The sequence below is a fragment of the Plecotus auritus genome (genome assembly GCF_963455305.1).
Source record: "Plecotus auritus genome assembly, chromosome: 4".
NCBI classification, from domain to species: domain Eukaryota; kingdom Metazoa; phylum Chordata; class Mammalia; order Chiroptera; family Vespertilionidae; genus Plecotus; species Plecotus auritus.
In genome coordinates this window covers 129969683-129989888 of record NC_137775.1, presented here as the reverse complement: position 1 = coordinate 129989888, position 20206 = coordinate 129969683, and the positions used below count along the sequence as shown (strand labels likewise).

The window sequence follows — 20206 nt, the reverse complement described above, 5'->3', positions numbered from 1 at the left end:
TAAGTGGCTGCCGTTGTAACCTGCAGACTGACCCCAGTTCCAATGCATGAGATCGGGTCCTTTGCTATTGATTCATTCTATATTTTTTTCCAAAGCAGTGCTTTCATTTAGCAAAGGCCGCTCAATGATTTCTAACAAAGAAGATGTCCAGAATAATATGAAGAAAAATTAAAATCTGTGCGGAGCATGGAGGGAGGGGGCTTCTGTTGGGATTTGTGACCTTCTTGCAGTTCTTAAGGCTTTAGGGAATTAGATCAAATATCTGTTATCACCTCCTGTTTTAGAATCTAACATTCAATTTTGTGCTTAGTTTAAATTTCTCATTCTCTAGTTGAGGTCTATTTCTTCTTTGTGCTGAGGAGAGATGGAAATTGCAAATTTCTATCCTTAAAAAAAATCAAAATCTTGATTTTTTGAAAGTTTTCATTCATGTATTATGCAGATTTACAGCTTAGACAAAATCATCCCTTTTCTCTCACCTTCCCCACTGGGGCTATTTTCCAACTCAAATCGTTCTTTGTTTCTGGAACTTCTCCAATTTATCTATGCCCGCTCTACAAAATGCTGGATAAAATAAGGTCCTAACCAGTGATACAGAACCAGATTCAACCAAAACTACACCAAGGCCATCCATTTTAACTGCCCATTTGGTTTTTCTCTAACCTGGGGCTTGACACCTGTTTTTCTGTTGTTTTCACCCCTGACCAGACCCCTCTATTAAGATTCTCTCGGCCAACTGTTGCAAATATATCATAAACAGGAATTGTTATTGCAAATATTTGTTTCAATTAATTAGCAATGAACTTATGATGAAGCCCAACTGCCTTTTTCTATTGTAACCATGTGGTAGCTCCAGCCCCAGGGTGATGCACAGCCCAGCAACATTCCTTAACGATCCTCTTAATTACACAGTTGGGGTAGCCATTCTGTCTAAAAAATCTGCTTCGTAATTACAAAATCACCAGCCCAGCCAGCCGTGTTGACCCATCAATCGCTTGCCTTCCAATGTGTCCTTAAAATGTGTGCTGTCTTCTCTCTAAATGACAGGGAAGCGTTGGAAACGGGTGAGCACAGGGTGCAGCTGCTCCTTTAATAAATGCCTCTGCCTCTCCCTGCCCAGGGCTGCTCCATCGCTGGGCTTTCTTCCTTTACCTCCTGCCATCTTTTCCTGCACAATAGCCTCCAAAAACACAGGGGAATTCATCCTCTCTTTCAAAATATCTCCAAAAAGCTAGTTGCAGTAATTTAGCATAAGCTTGGAAAAAAGTAATTATGGCCCCTCGGGTTGACTGGCTTGGTTCCTTGGATGCAGAGGCTGTTGCTGAAATTGCCACTTAACTTGTTCCCATTTACTTTCCGGTTTTGTCTCATCAGCTACAAAATCAATGCGTGTCCCTTTGTTATTGTGTGCATTGCATTGAATCGTGATAATTTGTGGGTGTGTTGGTCGCCTTGGTCACACTGGGAGTTCTGGAATGCTAGCACCCAGCACAGTGACTGGCCCAGAGGACAGGCTCGATGCAACTTTGTGGTCAAATGGTGGCAAATGAAAAAGCTGGCAAGTTCTTCATTTCTCCGCTATGTCACATCTTTTCACTCTCAGGGATCCTGCTGGTAGACTGGTCCTGACTGCAGTGTACATGGGAAAACCTTGGGACCACAGAACATATGTGCATCTTGAGTGTCTGATAAGTGAAGCTCCTTTTTGATATGAGAGAATCACTGTTTGACAGTGTAGTGAGATTTCCTAGTCTTCTGGGTGTCCTCTACATGCCTGTTTCATCCAGGGAATTATCACCTCCCCCTCTACTACAAAAATATTGCTTCTCCGGGTGCCCTTTGGGGTCCCTGGAGTCATGAGAATGGTGATTTCTAAGGACTGATGCCTCAGCCACCACCTCTTCTTGAGACGCCCTGCCTTCTGCAGCAGTGGAGACTGGCTAGGAGCTTTTCTTCACTTGGTGAGTGACATGATTTAAATTAAAAGGGAAGGCGTAGAGCAACAGGAACCTTCATTCCTGGTAGGAATGCAAAATGGTGCAGGTACTTCGAAAGACAGGTTGGCAGTTTCTTGCAAAGCTAAAAATACACAGACTTTTCATCTGATGCAGGAATTGTGCTCCTGGGTATTTACCCAATTGATTTGAAAAAGATATATTCACACAAAAGCCTGCACATAAATGTTTACAGTAGCTTTATTCATAATTGTCAAAAACTGGAAGGAATCAAGATGTCCCTCAATCGGTGAATGGACAAACAAAATGTGGTACATCCATACTATGGAATGTTATTCAGTAATAAAAAGAGAATGAGCTGTCAAACCACCAAAATATATGAAGGAATCGGTAAGCTCTTAAGCGAAAGGAGCCAGCCTAAAAGGCCACATATCGTATGATTGCAATTATATGATATTCTAGAAAAGGCAAAACTATATGCCATGAAAATGACAAATGGTTTCCAGGGGTTCTGGGGGAGGAGGAGGAGAGATGAACAGGTGACTCACAGGAAATTTTTAAGGCAGTAAGATCATTTCGTATGATACTGCAAAAGGTACATGACATTATGCACTTGTCAAAACCTGTAAAACTTTACTGCACAGAGTGAACCTTACTGTATGTAATTTAAAAAATCATTTAGGGGATTGAGGGATCCCAGAGAAAAATGCAGACTATGGTATGATAACCTAAATGTAGGAAATAATTTCACTGAAGGAGGCGGGGGAAAGGTGCTGATTTAAGTAACTAAACTAGTGAAGTCAGTAAGGCTATAGACAAAAGACTCTTCACATAAGCCCTGTGTTGTAGTAAAGGTGTGAACCACAGGGGTATAGGCTAACAGTTCTGAGACTGCTATGCATGTATACTGGAAGTGAATGATGAAATAAATGAGTGGCAAATGGTAGAGCCAGGCTTCTTACTGTTGGAGTGGAAATTTACAGGTCAGCAAAAGGAGGAACATTCAGTGGTCCATGTGGTAATAAATTAGAGTTGGAGACATTCATATTAACTCATATTTAGCATGATTGCATATATGTGACTTTATTTCTCTGTTAGCTGAGAGGGCCTAAATGAACAATGCCCCTGGAGCAACAAGCATGCTGAACACCCAGAAATTGGTTTCTAATATCATTCTTCAATCAACAGAACCAGGGTTCCTTGAAAAAACAGCAGAGTCTAGCCCTAGCTGATTTGGCTCAGTAGAAAGAGCAACAGCCTGCAGACTGAAGGGTCCTGGGTTTGATTCTGGTTAAGGGCATGCACCCCGGTTGCAGGCTCAATCCCCACCCCTGGTTGGGGTCTGTGTGAAGGCAACCAATTGATGTGGCTCTCTCACATTGGTGTTTCTCTCTCTCTCCCTTCCACTCTCTCTAAAAGTTAATGGGAAAATATCCTCAGGTAAAGATTAACAACAACAACAAAAGAGGCAGATTCTAGGAGTAGGGCAAGAATGACATAACAAGAAATATATATATGGTCTCTGTCTCTAGTTCCTGGCATAAAACTCCCAAAACGCTTGAACTTTCTGGCATATTAGGGTGAGAGAGACATCTTTGGTTATTCATAATAAGCCCCTTTCAACCATGCCTAAATTTCTGCTAACCAGGTTACTCTTGGGGGATTGAGGAGGTTTAGTTAGTAGAGGAACCAACCATGTGATTAGAGAGTTGGAACTTCCAGTTCTACCTCCCATCTCCACAGAGGGAAGAGGGCCTGAAGATTGAGTTAATCATTAATGGCCAATGATGCCATCAACCACATCTTTGTAATTGAAGCTTCATAAAAACCACAGAATTTGGAGAGCTTCTAGGTTGGTGAACATGTCAAGGTGCTAGGAGGGTGGTCTACCTGGAGAGGACATGGAAGCTCCATGCTCCTTGCTCCTTCCTTGCCCTAGGCATCTCTTCCATTTGGATGTTCCTAAAATGTATTTTTTAAATAATAAACCAGTCATAGTAAGTAAGGTTGTGCTCTGAGTTCTGCAAGCCATTATAGCAAATAATCAAACCTGAGGAGGGAGTCACGGGAATCTTTAATTAATAGCCAAATCAGACAGAGTGTGGATGACCTGGGGACCCACTGCTTGCAGTTGATATCTCAAATTGGGGGCAGTCTTATAGAACTGAGCTCTTAATCTGTGGAGTCTGCACTAACTCCATGTACTTAGTGTCAGAATTGTTTAATGTGAGGGAAAGCCCCACCATTTGGCATCATAAGTGTTCTGTAGGTACAGTAAATTATTTTTATTTTAGTAAGAAATACACAAGATAAACCTAGAGCATCTTGTAGTGCAAGAAAGTAAGAAAATGCACATTAAGGCTTCTGACAGCATAGGTAAATCACATCCTCCCACAACCACATCAAAATTACAACTAAAGTACAGAATAACCATCATTCAGAACTGCCTGAAATCTAGCTGAACATAGTCCTACATCTAAAGATACATAGAAGAAGCCACATGGAGCCTGGCAGGAGGAGGTGGAGGTGCAAAACAGGCTGGTCCCACTTCCACATGTAGAGGACAAATACTGGGAGGGATATCTCAGCTGAAGAGGTTCCCCATGAGGAGCAAGGGATGACAGCTCCATACCAAGCCCCCCAGCTCAGGATCCCAGTGCCAGGAAGAGAAGTTCCCACAATTTCTGATAGTAAAAACCAGTGGGGATTGAGTGAGACAGAATCCCAGGAATTCCTTTTGAAGGGCCCATACACCAACTTACTTGGACTCACTCCCTCTGAGCTTCATCTAGAAGGATACCAGGGACATGTGGGGAGAAACTGAATTGTCTGACATTAGTGTGAGGGATGGAGGAGCAGCTTTCTCCCAGAAAGAAGTGCTGGCAGAGGCCATTGCTCCTTTGATGAGCCATCCCCCCACAGAGCTGGCAGGTGGGTGCCATTTCTCAGTCTCCATCAACCTGGCTATCACTGTTGCCTGCCCGGTGATTCCCTAAGACCCCCACCCCACTCAAATGGTGGTCCCACCCAACCTGTTCCCAGTGGGTTTTCCATATGAATGGCCTGTCGTGGCTCATGCCTCAGACTTTTCTAAAATTTCTCAAACCAGTAACATCTGGCCTTGGTGTGCCCTGTATCTCTCACTAAGTGATCCTAGGCTTGACACTAGCAACAGTCAGCCCTGGTTTGTAATTTGGCCTTTCCTGGGCTCCTCCAAGCCTAGCACAAATAGCAGCCATCTGCAGATCACTTTGTAGCTCATGCTGGGAGGCTCTAGGCAGAACACAGGAGGTAGCCTACCTACACCTCCCAGGAAGCCCCAGAGCCAGCACACCCAGTGGACAGTTTCAGATCATGTCAAAGCACCATGCAATCACCTCTACAAGTGACACCCTTAAGGGGAAGACACATAAGGCGCTAGAATCCTGCTGAAATAAGCCCTGCTCTGTGGGCCCTGCACAGTAGTCACATGGTAGTCACAGTCAGTCCTTACAGCTGATCAACCTGGAGGTAAATCTCTAAGATTGACATGCCAACAGTAAGCAAGGCTCAATGGTAACAGGAGGGTGTACACAGCCCACACTGGGGGATGCACCTGCAGTGCCCAGCTTGGGTGAACAGGGAGGCTGTGCCACTGGACCCTGCAGGACACCTACTACATTAGGCCACTCTACCAAGCCTGGGAGATATAGCAGCTCTACCTAATACATAGAAACAAACACAGGGAGGCTGCCAAATGAGGAGACAAAGGAACATGTCCCAAATGAACAAATAGAACAAAACTCCAGAAAAAGAACTAAGCAAAATGGAAACAAGCAATTCACTAGATGCATAGTAAAAAACACTGGTTATAAGGATGTTCAATGAACTTAATGAGAACTTCAACAGCATAAAAATGTATATGGAAACCATAAAAAGGAACCAGTCAGAAAGGAAGGTTACACTAACTAAAGTGAAGAATAATTTACAGGAAATCAAGAGTAAAGTAGATGAAGCCAAGAATCAAATCAGTGATTTGGAATATAAGGAAGCAAAAGACACCCAATCTGAACAGCAAAAAGAAAAAAGAATCCAACAAAATGAGCATCGTGTAAGGAGCCTGTGAGACAACTTCAAGCATACCAGCATTCGCATCATGGGGGTGCTGGAAGGAGAAAAGAGAAAGCAAGAAATTGAAAACCTATTTGAAAAACTAATGACAGAAAACTTCCCTAACCTGGCAAAGAAAATAGACATGTAAGTACAGGAAGCACAGAGGGTCCCAATCAAGGTGGACAAAGAGGCCCACACCAAGGCACATCATAATTAAAATGCAAAAGGTTAAAGACAAAGAGAGAATCTTAAAAGCAGCAAGAGAATATTTGTTACCTGCAAGGGAGTTCCCATAAAATTGTAAGCTGATTTATCAACAGAAACCTTGCAGGCCAGAAGGGATTGGCAAGAAATATTCAAAGTAATGAAAAGCAAGGACCTATAATCAAGATTACTCTAGCCAGCAAAGCTATCATTTAGAATTGAAGGTCAGATAAAGAGCTCACAGACAAGAAAAAGCTAAAGGAGTTCATCACCACCAAACTTCTACAGAAAGAAGAAGGAGGAGGAGGAGGAGGAGGAGGAGGAGGAGGAGGAGAGGAATAAGAAGAAAATGAACAATAAAATGGCAATAAATACATATCTATCAACAACTGAATCTAAAAAACAAAATAAACAAACTAGAACAGAAACAAACTCATAGATACAGAGAACATTTTGATGGTTGCCAGATGGGAGGGGAGTTTGGGGAATGGGTGAAAAAGGTGAGGAGATTAAGAAGAACAAATTGATAGTTATAGAATAGTCATGGGGATGTAAAGTACAACATAAGGAATATAGTCAATAACATACTATGTATGGTGTGAGATTGTACGAGATATATCGGGATGATCACTTAGTAAGTTATATAATGTCTAATCACTAGGGTGTGCACCTGAAACTAATATAATATTGTATGTCAACTTTAATTGAAACATTTTAAATGATTTTTAAAAAGAAAATGCATATTAAAAAACAACAGAAACAAAACACATTGATGGGGATGTGTCAAAGGAGCATGGGAGCCAAGCAAAATAGCTCCCAATGGCCAAAGCTGGGACAATTTGAGCAACAAGATAGATAAAATGGCATTGAATTATACCCTAAAGTAGAAAATAAATATCCAGGAGTCCATACTGATATAATAAATGAGTGAATAAAATAATAAATGGAGAGAAAAGGGAAAACCCCCATGCCGAAGAATTATAAATAATTTATATAAATATTTCACTTTAAGGGATGGTGAGCATACTTCTCTACTCATTAGGGTTCACACATAGTGATTTCCTCCAAGGAGTAAAGTATGGAAAGGGGGGAAAAAAACTTTACAGTGCTGAAAGCTAACAAGTGCTACTTCAGCCAGATGATCAAGGTCAACATCAATAGTCATAAATCATGTTCATAGTATGTACTCTTGACATGCTGTGATAATAACAGTACTTTACCTCTGTGGTTTTCTTCCCCAGATCCCCTAACCTCAGTTTTATGATGAGAAAAACATAGAAAAATCCTAATAGACAAGTATCCTACAAAATACCTGACTAGTACTCTTAAAAACTGTCAAGAACATCAAAAACAAAGAAAGTCTGAGAAATTGCCACAGCTAACACAAGCCTCAGAAAATGATGACTGAATGCAGTATCATATGCTAGGTGGCAATCTGGAACCAAAAAAAGGACAGAGAAACACTTAAAAATCTGAAAAAACGATGCACTTTAATTAATAGAAATATATCACTATTGGTTCGTTAACCATAACAGATGTACCATACTAATTTAAGATGTTAATAACAAGGGAAGCTGGGTGCAGGTTATATGGGAACTCTGGATTGTCTTTTCAATTTTTCTGTAAGTTCACAGCTGTTCTAAAATATAGCCTATTTTAAAGGGAAGGGGGCAGGTTCTGTGGTCATCATGGCTACCATCCTGGTCCCTTTCTCTCATGCATCCGAATTCTGGAATCCTTAAAGTCCCTCTGCTTTGCCATCCTTGACCTTTGCAAGGATGGTGGGGCAATGCTGGCAATTCTGTTGGCCCCTCCATAGTCACTCACCACCCTTTCTTTGTGCCTCTAAAAGTTGATCACCATGAATTTCACCAACTGGGGCCCCTTGCCCTCTGCCTTCTGGTAGGTTCTGAAAGTGGAAGGCACTGGTGGGAGATCAGAAAATAGAAGGAGAAAGAATGTGGGGTGTTTATTTCTCTGGTGCCAGCTGTGGGCTGGCAGTGACTGTGTTGTGCAATCTCAGGCCAGAACTCTGTCTGGGTGAGCCTCCTGACTGCTCTGTCTCAAAATCTGCCTAACTACTCCCTCCTTCAGGTGGAGGCTGGTAACTGTTAGTGCTGCTGCTGTCCAGACATTTTACCATCACTCACTGGTTTCTCTTAACCCTGCCCACACCCTTCATTAAAATCATCCCAATTTCCCCACTGGAATGGGCCGTTGGTATCCTGTAGGGCCCTGACTGCTACCAGTACCCCTTACATACTTTATCTACAACCAGATACCCTGTACCCCCAACAGCCTGTAACCCACAATGCTTTTCTAAGAAAACAAGATAAATTTGTCTCCCACTGGCACGCTTGAACCCACCCTACCTGCCCCATTGTCGGCAGACCAGGCAGAAGTAGAAGATGAGAGATGTGCTGAACCTCTCAACATAAAAACTATTGGTAAATAGCACTGTCACTATTTACCTGGGTCTTTATTTGAAAAATGGGGGTATTGCCACAGCCCTATTTCTCTCTGTAAGAATTGCCAATGATAACAAAAATAAAGTCATTAGTAAACCCAAAGAAACAAGCAGTAACATCATTTTTATGATCTTTTCTCTTCATTATAGAAATAATACAACTTCTACAGTATTGATTTTTTACAATAAGCATGTATTCATGTATTACTGTTATAATTAAAAAACTCTAAAAAGATAAAAATAAAAATAATATATGCTGATTATAAAAAATTTGAAAATATTTTTAAAATTCAAAGGAACATAAAAATGACCCACAATGCTGGGACAAATAACACAAGAATGTTGTTTGAACATGAGCATTCTCAGTTCAAATACTGGCTCCATCACTTTTAGCTATAACCTTGCACAAAGCACTTAGCTCCTCTGAGCCTCATTTGTCACAACTATAAAAAAGGGACACTCATACCTCCCTAGTAGTATTGTGGCAAGAATTAGAGATGCTCTAAGCATGGCCTTTAGCATAGTGCCTCATGCAGAGTATATACAAATAGAGACTGACCTGGGTTTGAATCTCTGCCTTGCCAGTTATACCCTGTTTGACCTTGGGGAACCTAGCTAATCTCTCCAAGTCTGTAAGACGGGGAGATAAAAATGATAACTATTTCCTAGGGTGGAGCAGGGCAGTTAATGAGAAAAAGAGATTCTTCATAAAGTGAAGAGCCCATGGCAACTACATGGCATTGCAGCCACTGTCTTCGCCTTGTTCATGATCAAAACCTTTGTATCTTCATCATCATCAACAACCATCATCTTAGGAAAGGAAGTCAATCCCAAAGTGACCCACCAGATCATAAGAGTATTCCCACCTCTGCGGCCCCAGACCAATAAAACCTGGTAAGAATCAGAGCAGCAATAGCCCTAAATTAAAGGGGGGGGGGGCGGGGCGGTAAATTGGTGTGAATGAAAGGGAAGAAGAAAATGGGGTGGAAGGTGAAGAGGCGGTTAGAGAGGTGCGTGTTAGGAGAGGCTCTCTTTTCTTATTTGTCTCAGCAACGGGGAAAGGTGTGCCGGCTTTTTATTTGTTTTCTTTACGCTTGTTTGCTTGCTGAAGAAACCCCTGTATTGTTTTCTGTGAGTCAGGCCTGTTCTAATCACTTTACAGATATTAAATTAATTACTTACAAATGTGCACGCATAATCATTTGCTTATATGTAGGCCTAGGAGTCTCGGGCCTTTGCTAAAGCAGCAGGTATATCTGTCCTGTCTCACTCCCACTCTCTTTTCTGAGGGTCAGTAAGACAGCATTTGTGGGCCCAACTACACACTATTCATTCGTTAATTTATTCGAAAGAGATTTACTGAGCACCTATTAAGCCAAGGAGACTTTGCACTGACCTTCCGGAGTTTATATTCCAGTAGAAAGAGACAGACAACAAGACATTAGTTATAAAGCATTATTCCTGAGAACCCAGAATTTCAGCGTGAAGTTCATCAGATAGTCTTTCTGAACTTAGCTTCTGATAGACGAGAGGGTAGCAAACACCTGGGATCTGGCTTTGGGGAGTAAGTTTACATGGAGACATGTCAATTAGAGGAAGACACAGATGGGGTGATCAGATGCCTGGGCAGGCACCCACATCACACCTTTGCCTGGCGTCATCCCTACATGAAAACTGCAGGCGCAGCTCTGGCATCTCGAAGGTAAACAGTTTTCCCCACCTCACCACTTTCTCTGGCAGCTCTTGGATGTGGCGTGTGCCCGCACAATCTCCAAGAATCCAATGAGTGCTGAACCCGAGGGCCGAGCAGTTTCAGAACTTCCTATCTCTTTATCTCCGGTGGGGACTGTTTCAACAGCCAGAGGGGAACTGGGGATGATACATTTTCTTAGGAAAATCATATTAAAGTTTGTTAAATCAGCCCCCTGATCTTATCCATGGTGGGCACTTATTCTAGCAACAGAACCAGGAGGTGATAAATCCTGTAAGCTAAGTCCAAAGATGGTTATCCTAACGGAGGACGAATCATGGGGAAGTCGTCTGAGGAACGTACTTGGGGCTTGCAGAATACCAGGCTGGTGTACTGCTTGATCAGATTGCAATCGTTATTTTCCCCTGGGGCGCGTGTCATTTCAATAACAAAGCTTTTGGCATGGTTGAGATTTTCCTCTTCTGGCAAGATCAGCAGTAACACCTGTTACCTGTGTTCCTGTTTTCAACACGAAATTCACTTGTTTACTGCGCCAAGGTAATTTTTGGAAACACGGCTGGAAAAGGGGGTTTTCTGCAGGTGGCAGTTAACACAAACCTCTGTGTTGTCAATGCTTCCCAAAGAGGTTCAGGTGCTGAGGAAAGCATCCGAACAGCCTGCGGGGTATTAAATTGGGGGAGCAACTGCCTTTGGGGAGACTTCATGGGCAGATAGGACATGAGGTTAAGCAACTGATTGTTTTATAGAAAGCAGTATAGGGACTGGCATTTGTCCTGTTTATTTAGTCATCCAGTAAGTGCTGGGGGCAGTTTGTGTGCCAGGAAAGGCGCAGAACACAGAGTAGAGGCCGCCTGAACAAGTCTGTCCCTCCCCCCATAAGCGTAGGACCCAGGGCAGGGTCCGCTAAATCTGCACCCACTTATTTTTTGCACAGCCTGAGGGCTAAGAATGGTTTTTCGCTTCTTTTTAATAATATTTTCTGACCTGTGAAAATGACATGAAATACAAATTTCAGCGTCCTTAAGTAAAGTTTTATTGGAACAGCCCTGCTCCTACATTTATATATTGTCTGCAGCTGCTTTCTCACCACAATAAGTTGAGTCATTGCGATAGAGACCTTCAGGCCTGCAAAACCTAACATATGTATTATCCAGCATTTTAAGGCAAATGTTAGCCATCCATGATGTAGGGGACATCGGTGAGTACGAGGAAGCTACCTCACAACGCGCAAGTGACAGAGAGTGTAAGTGCAGCAGCAGCTCCTTGCCTTGAGAACTCCAGGACAGCCAAGATTTTGGATCAGTCCTTAGCAAGTGTTATTGCTGTTACGAAGAGCTGACTTTGCAATGAGGGAGTGTTTCAAAGAAAGGGGAGGCTGGGCTGGCTGCTGGTGATTAATAATAAAAGATAGAAGGCATCAACCTCTCGAGAGATGCAGGGGGGTGGATCAGGGAAGGGGGTTGACTTGGGTATGGGTTTCTGTTATAGTAGAGCCTAAGACAAGAACTTGATATAAAGAGTTTCTTTGGGAGCTGATCTCAGGAAACAGGACTGAGAGAATGCAGAAAGTGAAGCAGGGAAGGAAGGAAAGCTAATAGAAGGTGTATTGATGACGGATTACTGCTAAGGGCAGCTGAGGCTTAGTCCTTCTGGGAACCTGTGAGGAACAGGTAGAACAATCCTCAGAATTGCTCCACCCACTGTGGGGCAGGGAAGCAGGGTCCTTTACTCTCTGATCCTTTATTGGTTAAGCTGCCATCATCTCCTCTATGCGTCAAGGTTGCACCTGCAGGCGGCTGCTGAGCCCCTTCAGAAGGTGGGAGGATGTCCTGGGCTACTGAGAAAGTCCTGGGCCCATCTGGAAGTGGGCTGCTGCCCCATGATGGAGCTGTCCACCACCGCCATGCTGGAGTCAAGTGGATCAAGGACATGTGGCACCAGGTACCACAAGCATCTGCTGCAGAGATGTCCACCTAGCTCAGTAGGAATAAGAGTAAGCTGTGGCCCCCAGCTATGATACATTCTGTTAGCCTGATGGCTCCTGCTGCTGGCTCCTCAGATCCCCTGGTTGGCTCCCCTCGGGGAGCATGTGCTAGAACGATCGCATTCTGGGAGTTCGAAGCCTTGATTCCCTGTATTAGGGTTCTCCAGAGAAACAGAACCAATAGGACACACACACACACACACACACACACACACACACAGATTTATTATAAGGATTGGCTCATCCAATTATGGAGACTGAGAAGCCCCACGATCTGCTGTTAGCATGCTAGACACCCAGGAAAGCAAGTGATGTAATTCCATCTGAGTAGGAAGTTTTGAGAACCGGAGTACTGAGAGCCAGAGAAGATTGATGTCCCAGCTCAACAGTCAGGCAGGAAGGGCTAAAGTCTTCCTTTCCCTGCCTTTTTCTTCTAAGCAAGTCCTCGGTGGATTGGATGATGCCCACCCATATTTGGGAGGGCAAACTGCTTTACTGAGTCCATCAATTCAAATGCCAAACTCATCTGGAAATATGCTCACAGACACACCCAGAAAGAACGTTGAGCCAAGTGTCTGGAAGCCTGTGATCCAGTCAAGCTGACATAAAATTAACCATCGCAGTCCCTGACTGGCCCTGGCAAGCTATTTATCTTTTAAGACTAGAAAAAATAGTCCTAACTCATAATTTGTAATGAGGATTAAATATCTTTTGAGCTCACAAAAGAGCAAAGTGCCATATAAATAAGACATTATTATTACTATTCTGTCAAAGGCCCCTTCTCATTTCCTCTATAACACAGAAGACTTTCAGAGAGTCAGGCTCCTGCCAGCAGCTCGCCTCGAGCCCGATCTGTACACATCAGCATTTCTCCGCAGGGGGAGTTTGCCCCTGTGCAGAAGATAGGTTTGCTTGGCCCCAGAATGTGTCTTGTTACCCATTCTATATCTTGTCATTTCCCTACCTTGTTGTTGATCAGTGCAACTTCCAAGCACTAAGAAACTGCAGACATCCACGAAAAAACTATAGGAAGGTTCCTGTCTCTGACACAAGCAGATAAACCTTTGACCAGGATTTTTCTTTGAAATTAAAAATTAATAATAAGAAGAAAGCTATGGGACATTCCTGAAGCCCAGCCCACTCTTCGTTTCCTGAAAAAAAAAAAAAAAAAAAAAAGACTGTGTTGCCTAGCTGGTGTGGCTTAGTAGTTGAGCATCAACCTATGAACCAGGAGGTCCTGGTTCAATTCCTGGTCAAGGCACATGCCTGGGTTGTGGGCTTGATCCCCAGTGGGGTGTGCAGGAGGCAGCTAATTGATGATTCTCTCTCATCATTGATGTTTCTATCTCTCCATCTCCCTTCTTCTCTCTGAAATCAATAAAAAGCATTAAAAAAAAGACTATGTTTGGGTGGCAGATGAGAAACCCATTCACATTATATGTGTCTTGCCTTCCTGGGACCATTGAAAAACGCTTTTCATATTTCCAAGCAGTTGATTTTTTTTATTGTGTTTGCTACTTGTGCAATATCTGGGGAGAAAAATCCTGTTGCTTTTAAATATATGCAAAGTATCTCACCCTGATAGAAAATGGCTTTCATCAAAGGGAGAAATAAACAGGGAAACGGAGAGGGAGATAAGGCGGGGGAGAGAGAGAGAGAGCAGTGAGCCATTTCAGGTTGCCATCCATACCCTGGGCTGTCAAAGAAGAGGCAGGCGCAGAGAGAAATGATAGCAATAGGGGAGCATCAACATCTGGAATTCACCGCTCATCACTTCTTGGTTCAGGCTAGGTGAAATGCTATGAAAAGATCTATTCTGTTTAAATCTATTTATTTTCACAACAGCTGAGAGAGGCACCAAGTAAAACCAATTCCATTTTACAGATATGGGACATGAGTACCTAGTTTTCTGTGACAGTGGGGCTGGCGAAGGCATCCAGAAACAACCATTCCCTAGGCCAGCTTTAGCTTGAAACAGTCCAGTTCCCTGGGGTCCTTTGCTTTGCCAGTTCATCCCTCACAGTTCATCCCTTTGCCTCTAATGGCATTTCCTTCTCCAAGGTAATTATAAGCAGTAGTTCTGAGATTCTGTCATTTGTAGGAAGAAAAAATTTTTTAAATTGAAACTTTTACACACTGGAATCAATTTCTTAAGGTTCCTTCTTGTTTTAAACACTGGCAGGCAGAAATACTATTTTAAAAGAGAAGCACAGATCAAAGGCAAGAATTAAACCCACAGTGACAGATCCGTCATGTCAAAGATTTTCCCATCATTGCTGTGTTTGGAATTTGCAGGAAGCAACATGTCTCATGTCCATTGCTTTGCATTTCTTTTGTGCTCCCTATTCCTGAGAATTTGATAATCTAACAGATATGTTTCCCCCAACCACATAAGTCAACTTGATATCTTTATTTCTCCTTAGTACTAGTAGCTAAAGATCCTAAGAGGGGAAAAGGACAAGTGTCTTTTCTTGCGGTCTTATGAAAATCAAGAGAAGAGTCAGCATTTGGAGATAGGACTCTGGGGTTTCTCCTTCCATGTGGGCTTCCTAGCTAATATACATAGTCCAGCCCTGGGCTAATTGGACTGAGCAGGGCAAAGAGGAACAGTTAACTAGAAAAACACCTTTACTGGGGCATCTGGGTAGTATATCAGAGCATCCAGCACAGGGATTTTAAGACAAACACTGATAATTCCAGCAGAAATATAGAAACTAGATGAGGAAGTAGAACCCGGCAGTCCCACTGTCCCCAGTGCCTGCAGCCCCCCGGGCAATGCTTTGGCAGGAAGCTTGTTACACTCATGAGAATCAGATCCACAGAGAGAAAGGCTCTGGAACAGGAGTCCTCAAACTTTTTAAACAGGGGGCCAGTTCACTGTCCCTCAGACCGTTGGAGGGCTGGACTATAGTTTAAAAAAAAAAACTATGAACAAATTCCTATGAGCACTGCGGGCCCGGGACGAGTCGGCTGCTAAGCAGGACAGGCAGCGGTACCTGGCGGGCCGGATAAATGTCCTCGGCGGGCTGCATGTGGCCCGGGGACCGTAGTTTGAGGACCCCTGCTCTGGAAGATGCAAAACATAAGCTGAGAGCAGGAAGCTTAAATCTTGCTGCTGGCTGCACAGCCCCTCACTCTGAAACAGAGGACATGTCCACTAGCCACAGGGAGCCAGGCACAGATTCCACTATTGATTCTACAAGGAAAGGACCTGATTCGGAGTAAGATGTCCTCGTTTTCTCCAAGGAACCTGTGCTTGCAGAATTCAAATACATTTAAACCAGAGGTGCCCTGAGTTCAGTAAGCAACAATGGGCAAACTCGACAAGATTTCAATTATGTAGTGGGAGTTGAAGCATGCTGGGGCAGCTCCCCTAGTGACTGTCAAAGTCAGAGCAATTCGTGGTTCCTGTGTGAGCTGCGCTGAGGACCCTCTACTCAGTATCTGGAGCCTGGATTTCCTAGCAATGTAATAGGTGCTCATGAAATGGGGTGACCCTAAAAATGAGAATCAGATCCACAGAGAGAAAGTCTTAACATCCCTAGGGTGTAGATATCATTTCCCAGGTCTACACCCCAGCATTTGAAGCTTGGTCTGCACGAGGAGGCCTGGGGACTGGAAGGAAATTCTGGCCTCACAGAGCATAAGTGGGTTGGTTACGGTTGAAGAAGGTCCAAATTAAGTCAAATGGGAATAACTAGAGAGTTGAGTACACTATTGGATCTGAGCCTAGTATAAGGCCTTATCTGCTTGGATTATTTTGACTTCAGAAAGTAAGTTCCTATATCATATCCCTGTATAGAACCTTACCATTCATTCTTTAGACAGACATTTTTGTGGACCCACTCTGGACTGCCATTGCATTAGAAACTGCAGATACAAAAAGGCTAATGAATATATGGGCCTTTCCCTTCAGGAAATCACAGTGGGCTTTCCAGTGCTATTTTCTGGGACCATTATGCCAACCATAATGTTATATGGCACAGGTTTAGGGTAGAGTAGAAAGCCTAATCAGGGTCCAGTCTGAAGCCCAAATTACCTTGATTATTTGATATGAACTTGAGGGTTTCTGCTGGGGCAAGGGCCCTGCTCTGAACCTATGGCTCTTCTTATTTTTTAAATATATTTTTTTAAATTTTAGGTTTTAGAGAGAGTAAAAGGGAGAGAGATAGAAACATCGATGAGAGAGAAACATCAGCATCAATTGGTTGCCTACAGCATGCCTCCCACTGGGGACTGAGCCAGCAAGGGATGATGGGATGATGATTCCAACCTCCTATGCATGGTCCAGCACCAATGATTATTTGCCAACCATGTGAAACTTGCTTTTGGTGCCTTAATTTCTCCCATACACAGTAAGCAGGGGCCAATGTCTATTGCCCTCTTTCTAACAGGAATGGACAGTGATGATAGTGAGGATCGTGTCATTCCCCCATGGAATAAGACCTCCAGTGAAAGCTCTGAAACACATCATTTCAACATTACAAGAGATTTCTGAAAACATCAATTCTCTAATCTGGCTTCTCCATCCCAAAAACCTGTCCACAAATCCAGGATATAAGCATATCATACTTCCTTTTCCTCTTCAACTAGATAACTGTTTTAAATTCAGTATAAAACAATTCGAGATTAAAGTGACGAATTAACTTAACTGCTAAATATTTAATGTCAAGGAAAAGCCATTTAAAACCCATAAAAATTCAGGCAATAAATCTAAATAGTATAGTGGAGAAGTGTTATATTAACTTAGACTTTGCAGCACCTTAATATTGTCTTATATCAGACGATTGCCGATTGTAGAACACACAGCACATTTACTGCATAAATTTATGAACATGTTCCGGTAACCTCATCCATTTTCTCTGTATTGTTTTCTCTTGGCATTTATAGCAACTTCAGTTTGTCACCGCACAAGGATAAATGATTTTTAAAATTTCATTCCAATGTTGGCCCTTGTTTAGTGGAGTGCTCTCACGGCCCCCTCACTTTTCTTTCATTCCCTTGAAAAATCAAGTTGCGTTTTTAAAATGTAAGAGGTAGAATTTAAGATAGGACTTGAGAGGAGCTCGAGCCCAAGGATGGGAGGCTCCCCTTCATCTCTGGCAATAACTCACTCTCTGAAACCAGGTTGCTACTTTTAATGTATTCTACCGAGGTTGCTCTGAAGGCAATAATACTTGCCCCAAAGCAATCCTCCAGAGAAATCAAGGGAGTTGAAATAATAATGAGGTGAAAATGCCTGTGAATTATAGAATATTCCTTGAATTAAAGTGGTAATGAATGAATGTGAATCATACAAAAGTGACTGGATCTTTAACATCATTTTACTTCCTGGAGTACTTAGTTCCTTCTTGCTGGCCTATCCACAGGGAGGCCATATACAGCTATATGGGTTGTGCACTGCAGACCACACAGGCCATAGTGTGAACACCTATCCAGATCCTCAGGCTCCACTTCTGGGAGGCCTTTTTGGATCCCCCCAGTCCTCAGGGCCCTCTCCCTTCAGTAGACGCTCAAAGATGCTACCAGTGGTGTCTTTGACCCCACTCTCATGTGAGACCATGCCCCCAAGAATGATTCTCACTAGGAAACCTAAAGACCTAAGATGAGCTGTCAAGAGTGAATCAAGAAGGGGGCTTTGACCCCACAAATGAAAGTCAGTCCCCTCAATGATGTTGAGTCATCTGCTGAAAACAGCAAGAGTTCCTGAGCCAACGGGGACTCATCATTGCCACAGGGAATCCAAAATGAATATTCGGCTGCCCAGGGCAGTTTTGCTCAGTGGATAGAGTCCGGGGCTCAATTCCTGTCAAGGGCATGTATCTCAGTTGCAGGCTCCTCCCCAGCCTGTGCCCTGGTCATGGTATGTGCAGGAGGCAACCAATTAATGTGTTTCTTTCACATCGATGTTTCTCTCGTCTTTCCCTCTCTCTTCCACTCTCTCTAAAATCAATGGAAAAATATCCTAGGGTGAGGATTAAAAAACAAAACAAACAAAATGAGTATTAGGGCACAACCAATTCTTTCATCTGAGGGAAGCTGATGGTTGTGCCTGAGGCTACTGCTGAGTAGCTCAAGATACAGCTGCCAGAATTCCCTACCTAGATGCTGAGGCCTGAGCCAGTCATGTGCACTTGTCCCAGACTCCATCCTTTGGAGGCATCAAAAACTGGGTTTAGCCCTTCCCTCTCAGGGAGCTTAAAGATCGGGGCCCCTGAGGGATGTAGCGCGGGGTCCACGGCCCCAGCTGAGCCCGTCGCCTGATGTGTCTGCCGTCACAGGGAGATCTCTGCCCCCTGGAGCTGAGACACCCAGCCTGTCCCCAAGCTGAAGCTGCAGGGCACTGAGGTACCAGCTAGATGTCTTCTCACAAAGGGCCAGTGGTGACACAGGGAAATGGGGCTCCTGCCAGTAACAGGAGGACTGACACGGTGGAGCTGGCTGAACTGGGAACCCTGCTAGAAGAGAAGGGCAAACAGGGAATCGCTGACCCAGCCAAAGCTGAAGAAGAGCAAGCATGCCCAGTGCCCCAGGAGGAGGAGGAGGAGGTGAGGATCCTGACACTTCCCCTGCAACACATCATGCCATGAAGAAGATGGAGGAGTTCTTGTATAAGGTCTGGGAGGGACGTTGGAGGGTCATCCTGCATGATGTGCTCCCTGACTGGCTGAAGGACAACGATTACTTGCTTCATGGCCACAAGCTGCCCATGCCCTCCTTCCGGGCCTGCTTCAGGAGCATCTTCCGCATCCACACAGAGACCAGCAATATCTGGGCCCATCTGCTTGGTTTTGTGCTATTTCTGTTTCTGGAAATCTTGACCATGCTGAGACCAAACATGTACTTCATGGCCCCCCTGCAGGAGAAGGTGGTGTTTGGGATGTTCTTCCTGGGCGCGGTGCTCTGCCTCAGCTTCTCCTGGCTCTTTCACACAGTCTACTGTCACTAAGAGAAAGTCTCCTGGACTTTTTCCAAACTGGATTATTCAGAGATTGCTCTACTGATTACGGGGAGCTTTGTCCCCTGGCTCTATTACTCCTTCTACTGCTCCCCACAGCCACGGCTCATCTACCTCTCCATCATCTGTGTCCTGGGCATTTCCGCCATGACTGTGGCACAGTGGGACTGGTTTGCCACTCCTAAACACCAGCAGACAAGAGCAGGGTGTTCCTGCCCTGGGCCTGGGCTTGAGCGGCGATGTGCCCACCGTGCCCTTTACAATCTCCGAGGGCTTTGTCAAGGCCACCACTGTGGGCCAGATGGGCTGCTTCTTCCTCATGGCTGTGATGTACATCACCCAGGCTGGCCTCTTTGCTGCTCGGATGCCTGAGCACTTCTTTCTTGGAAAGTTTGACATATGGTTCCAGTCGCATCAGATTTTTCATGTCCTGGTGGTGGCAGCAGCCTTTGTCCACTTCTATGGGGTCTCCAACCTTCAGGAATTCTGCTGCGGGCCCTGAAGGCAGCTATACTGCTGACTCTCTTCTCTGAGCCTCCCCCCACAAGGCTGGAGGGGAACTTCCCAAGTGCTTTCAAAAATAACTTCTTTGCTGAAGTGAAAGGAAGCACCTGAGTTGTTTGTTTCTAGAGGAAACCTCTTAGAGAATCTAGTGCCAGCCAGGCTTCAGCCCACCTCCCCACCTCAGGGCAGGAGGATAAGCTTTCCATGTCCCTCGCCAAGGAAGGGGTGAGCCACCTGGCCATGCCCCTCCTCAGCAGCCCGCCTCAGCAAGGCAACTCTGTCCCCTTGGCACAGAGTGCTTTGAACCTCATGTTGAGATTTTATCCCTCCT

General features: G+C 44.1%; 1 pseudogene across 1 annotated transcript; it reads left to right on the top strand.

The window, feature by feature from the left end:
- Positions 1 to 18772: 18772 nt before the first annotated feature.
- On the top strand, positions 18773 to 19904 carry LOC308246646 (adiponectin receptor protein 1-like; annotated as a pseudogene). Its single transcript has one exon. The product of its transcript is annotated as an adiponectin receptor protein 1-like (transcript).
- Positions 19905 to 20206: the final 302 nt, after the last annotated feature.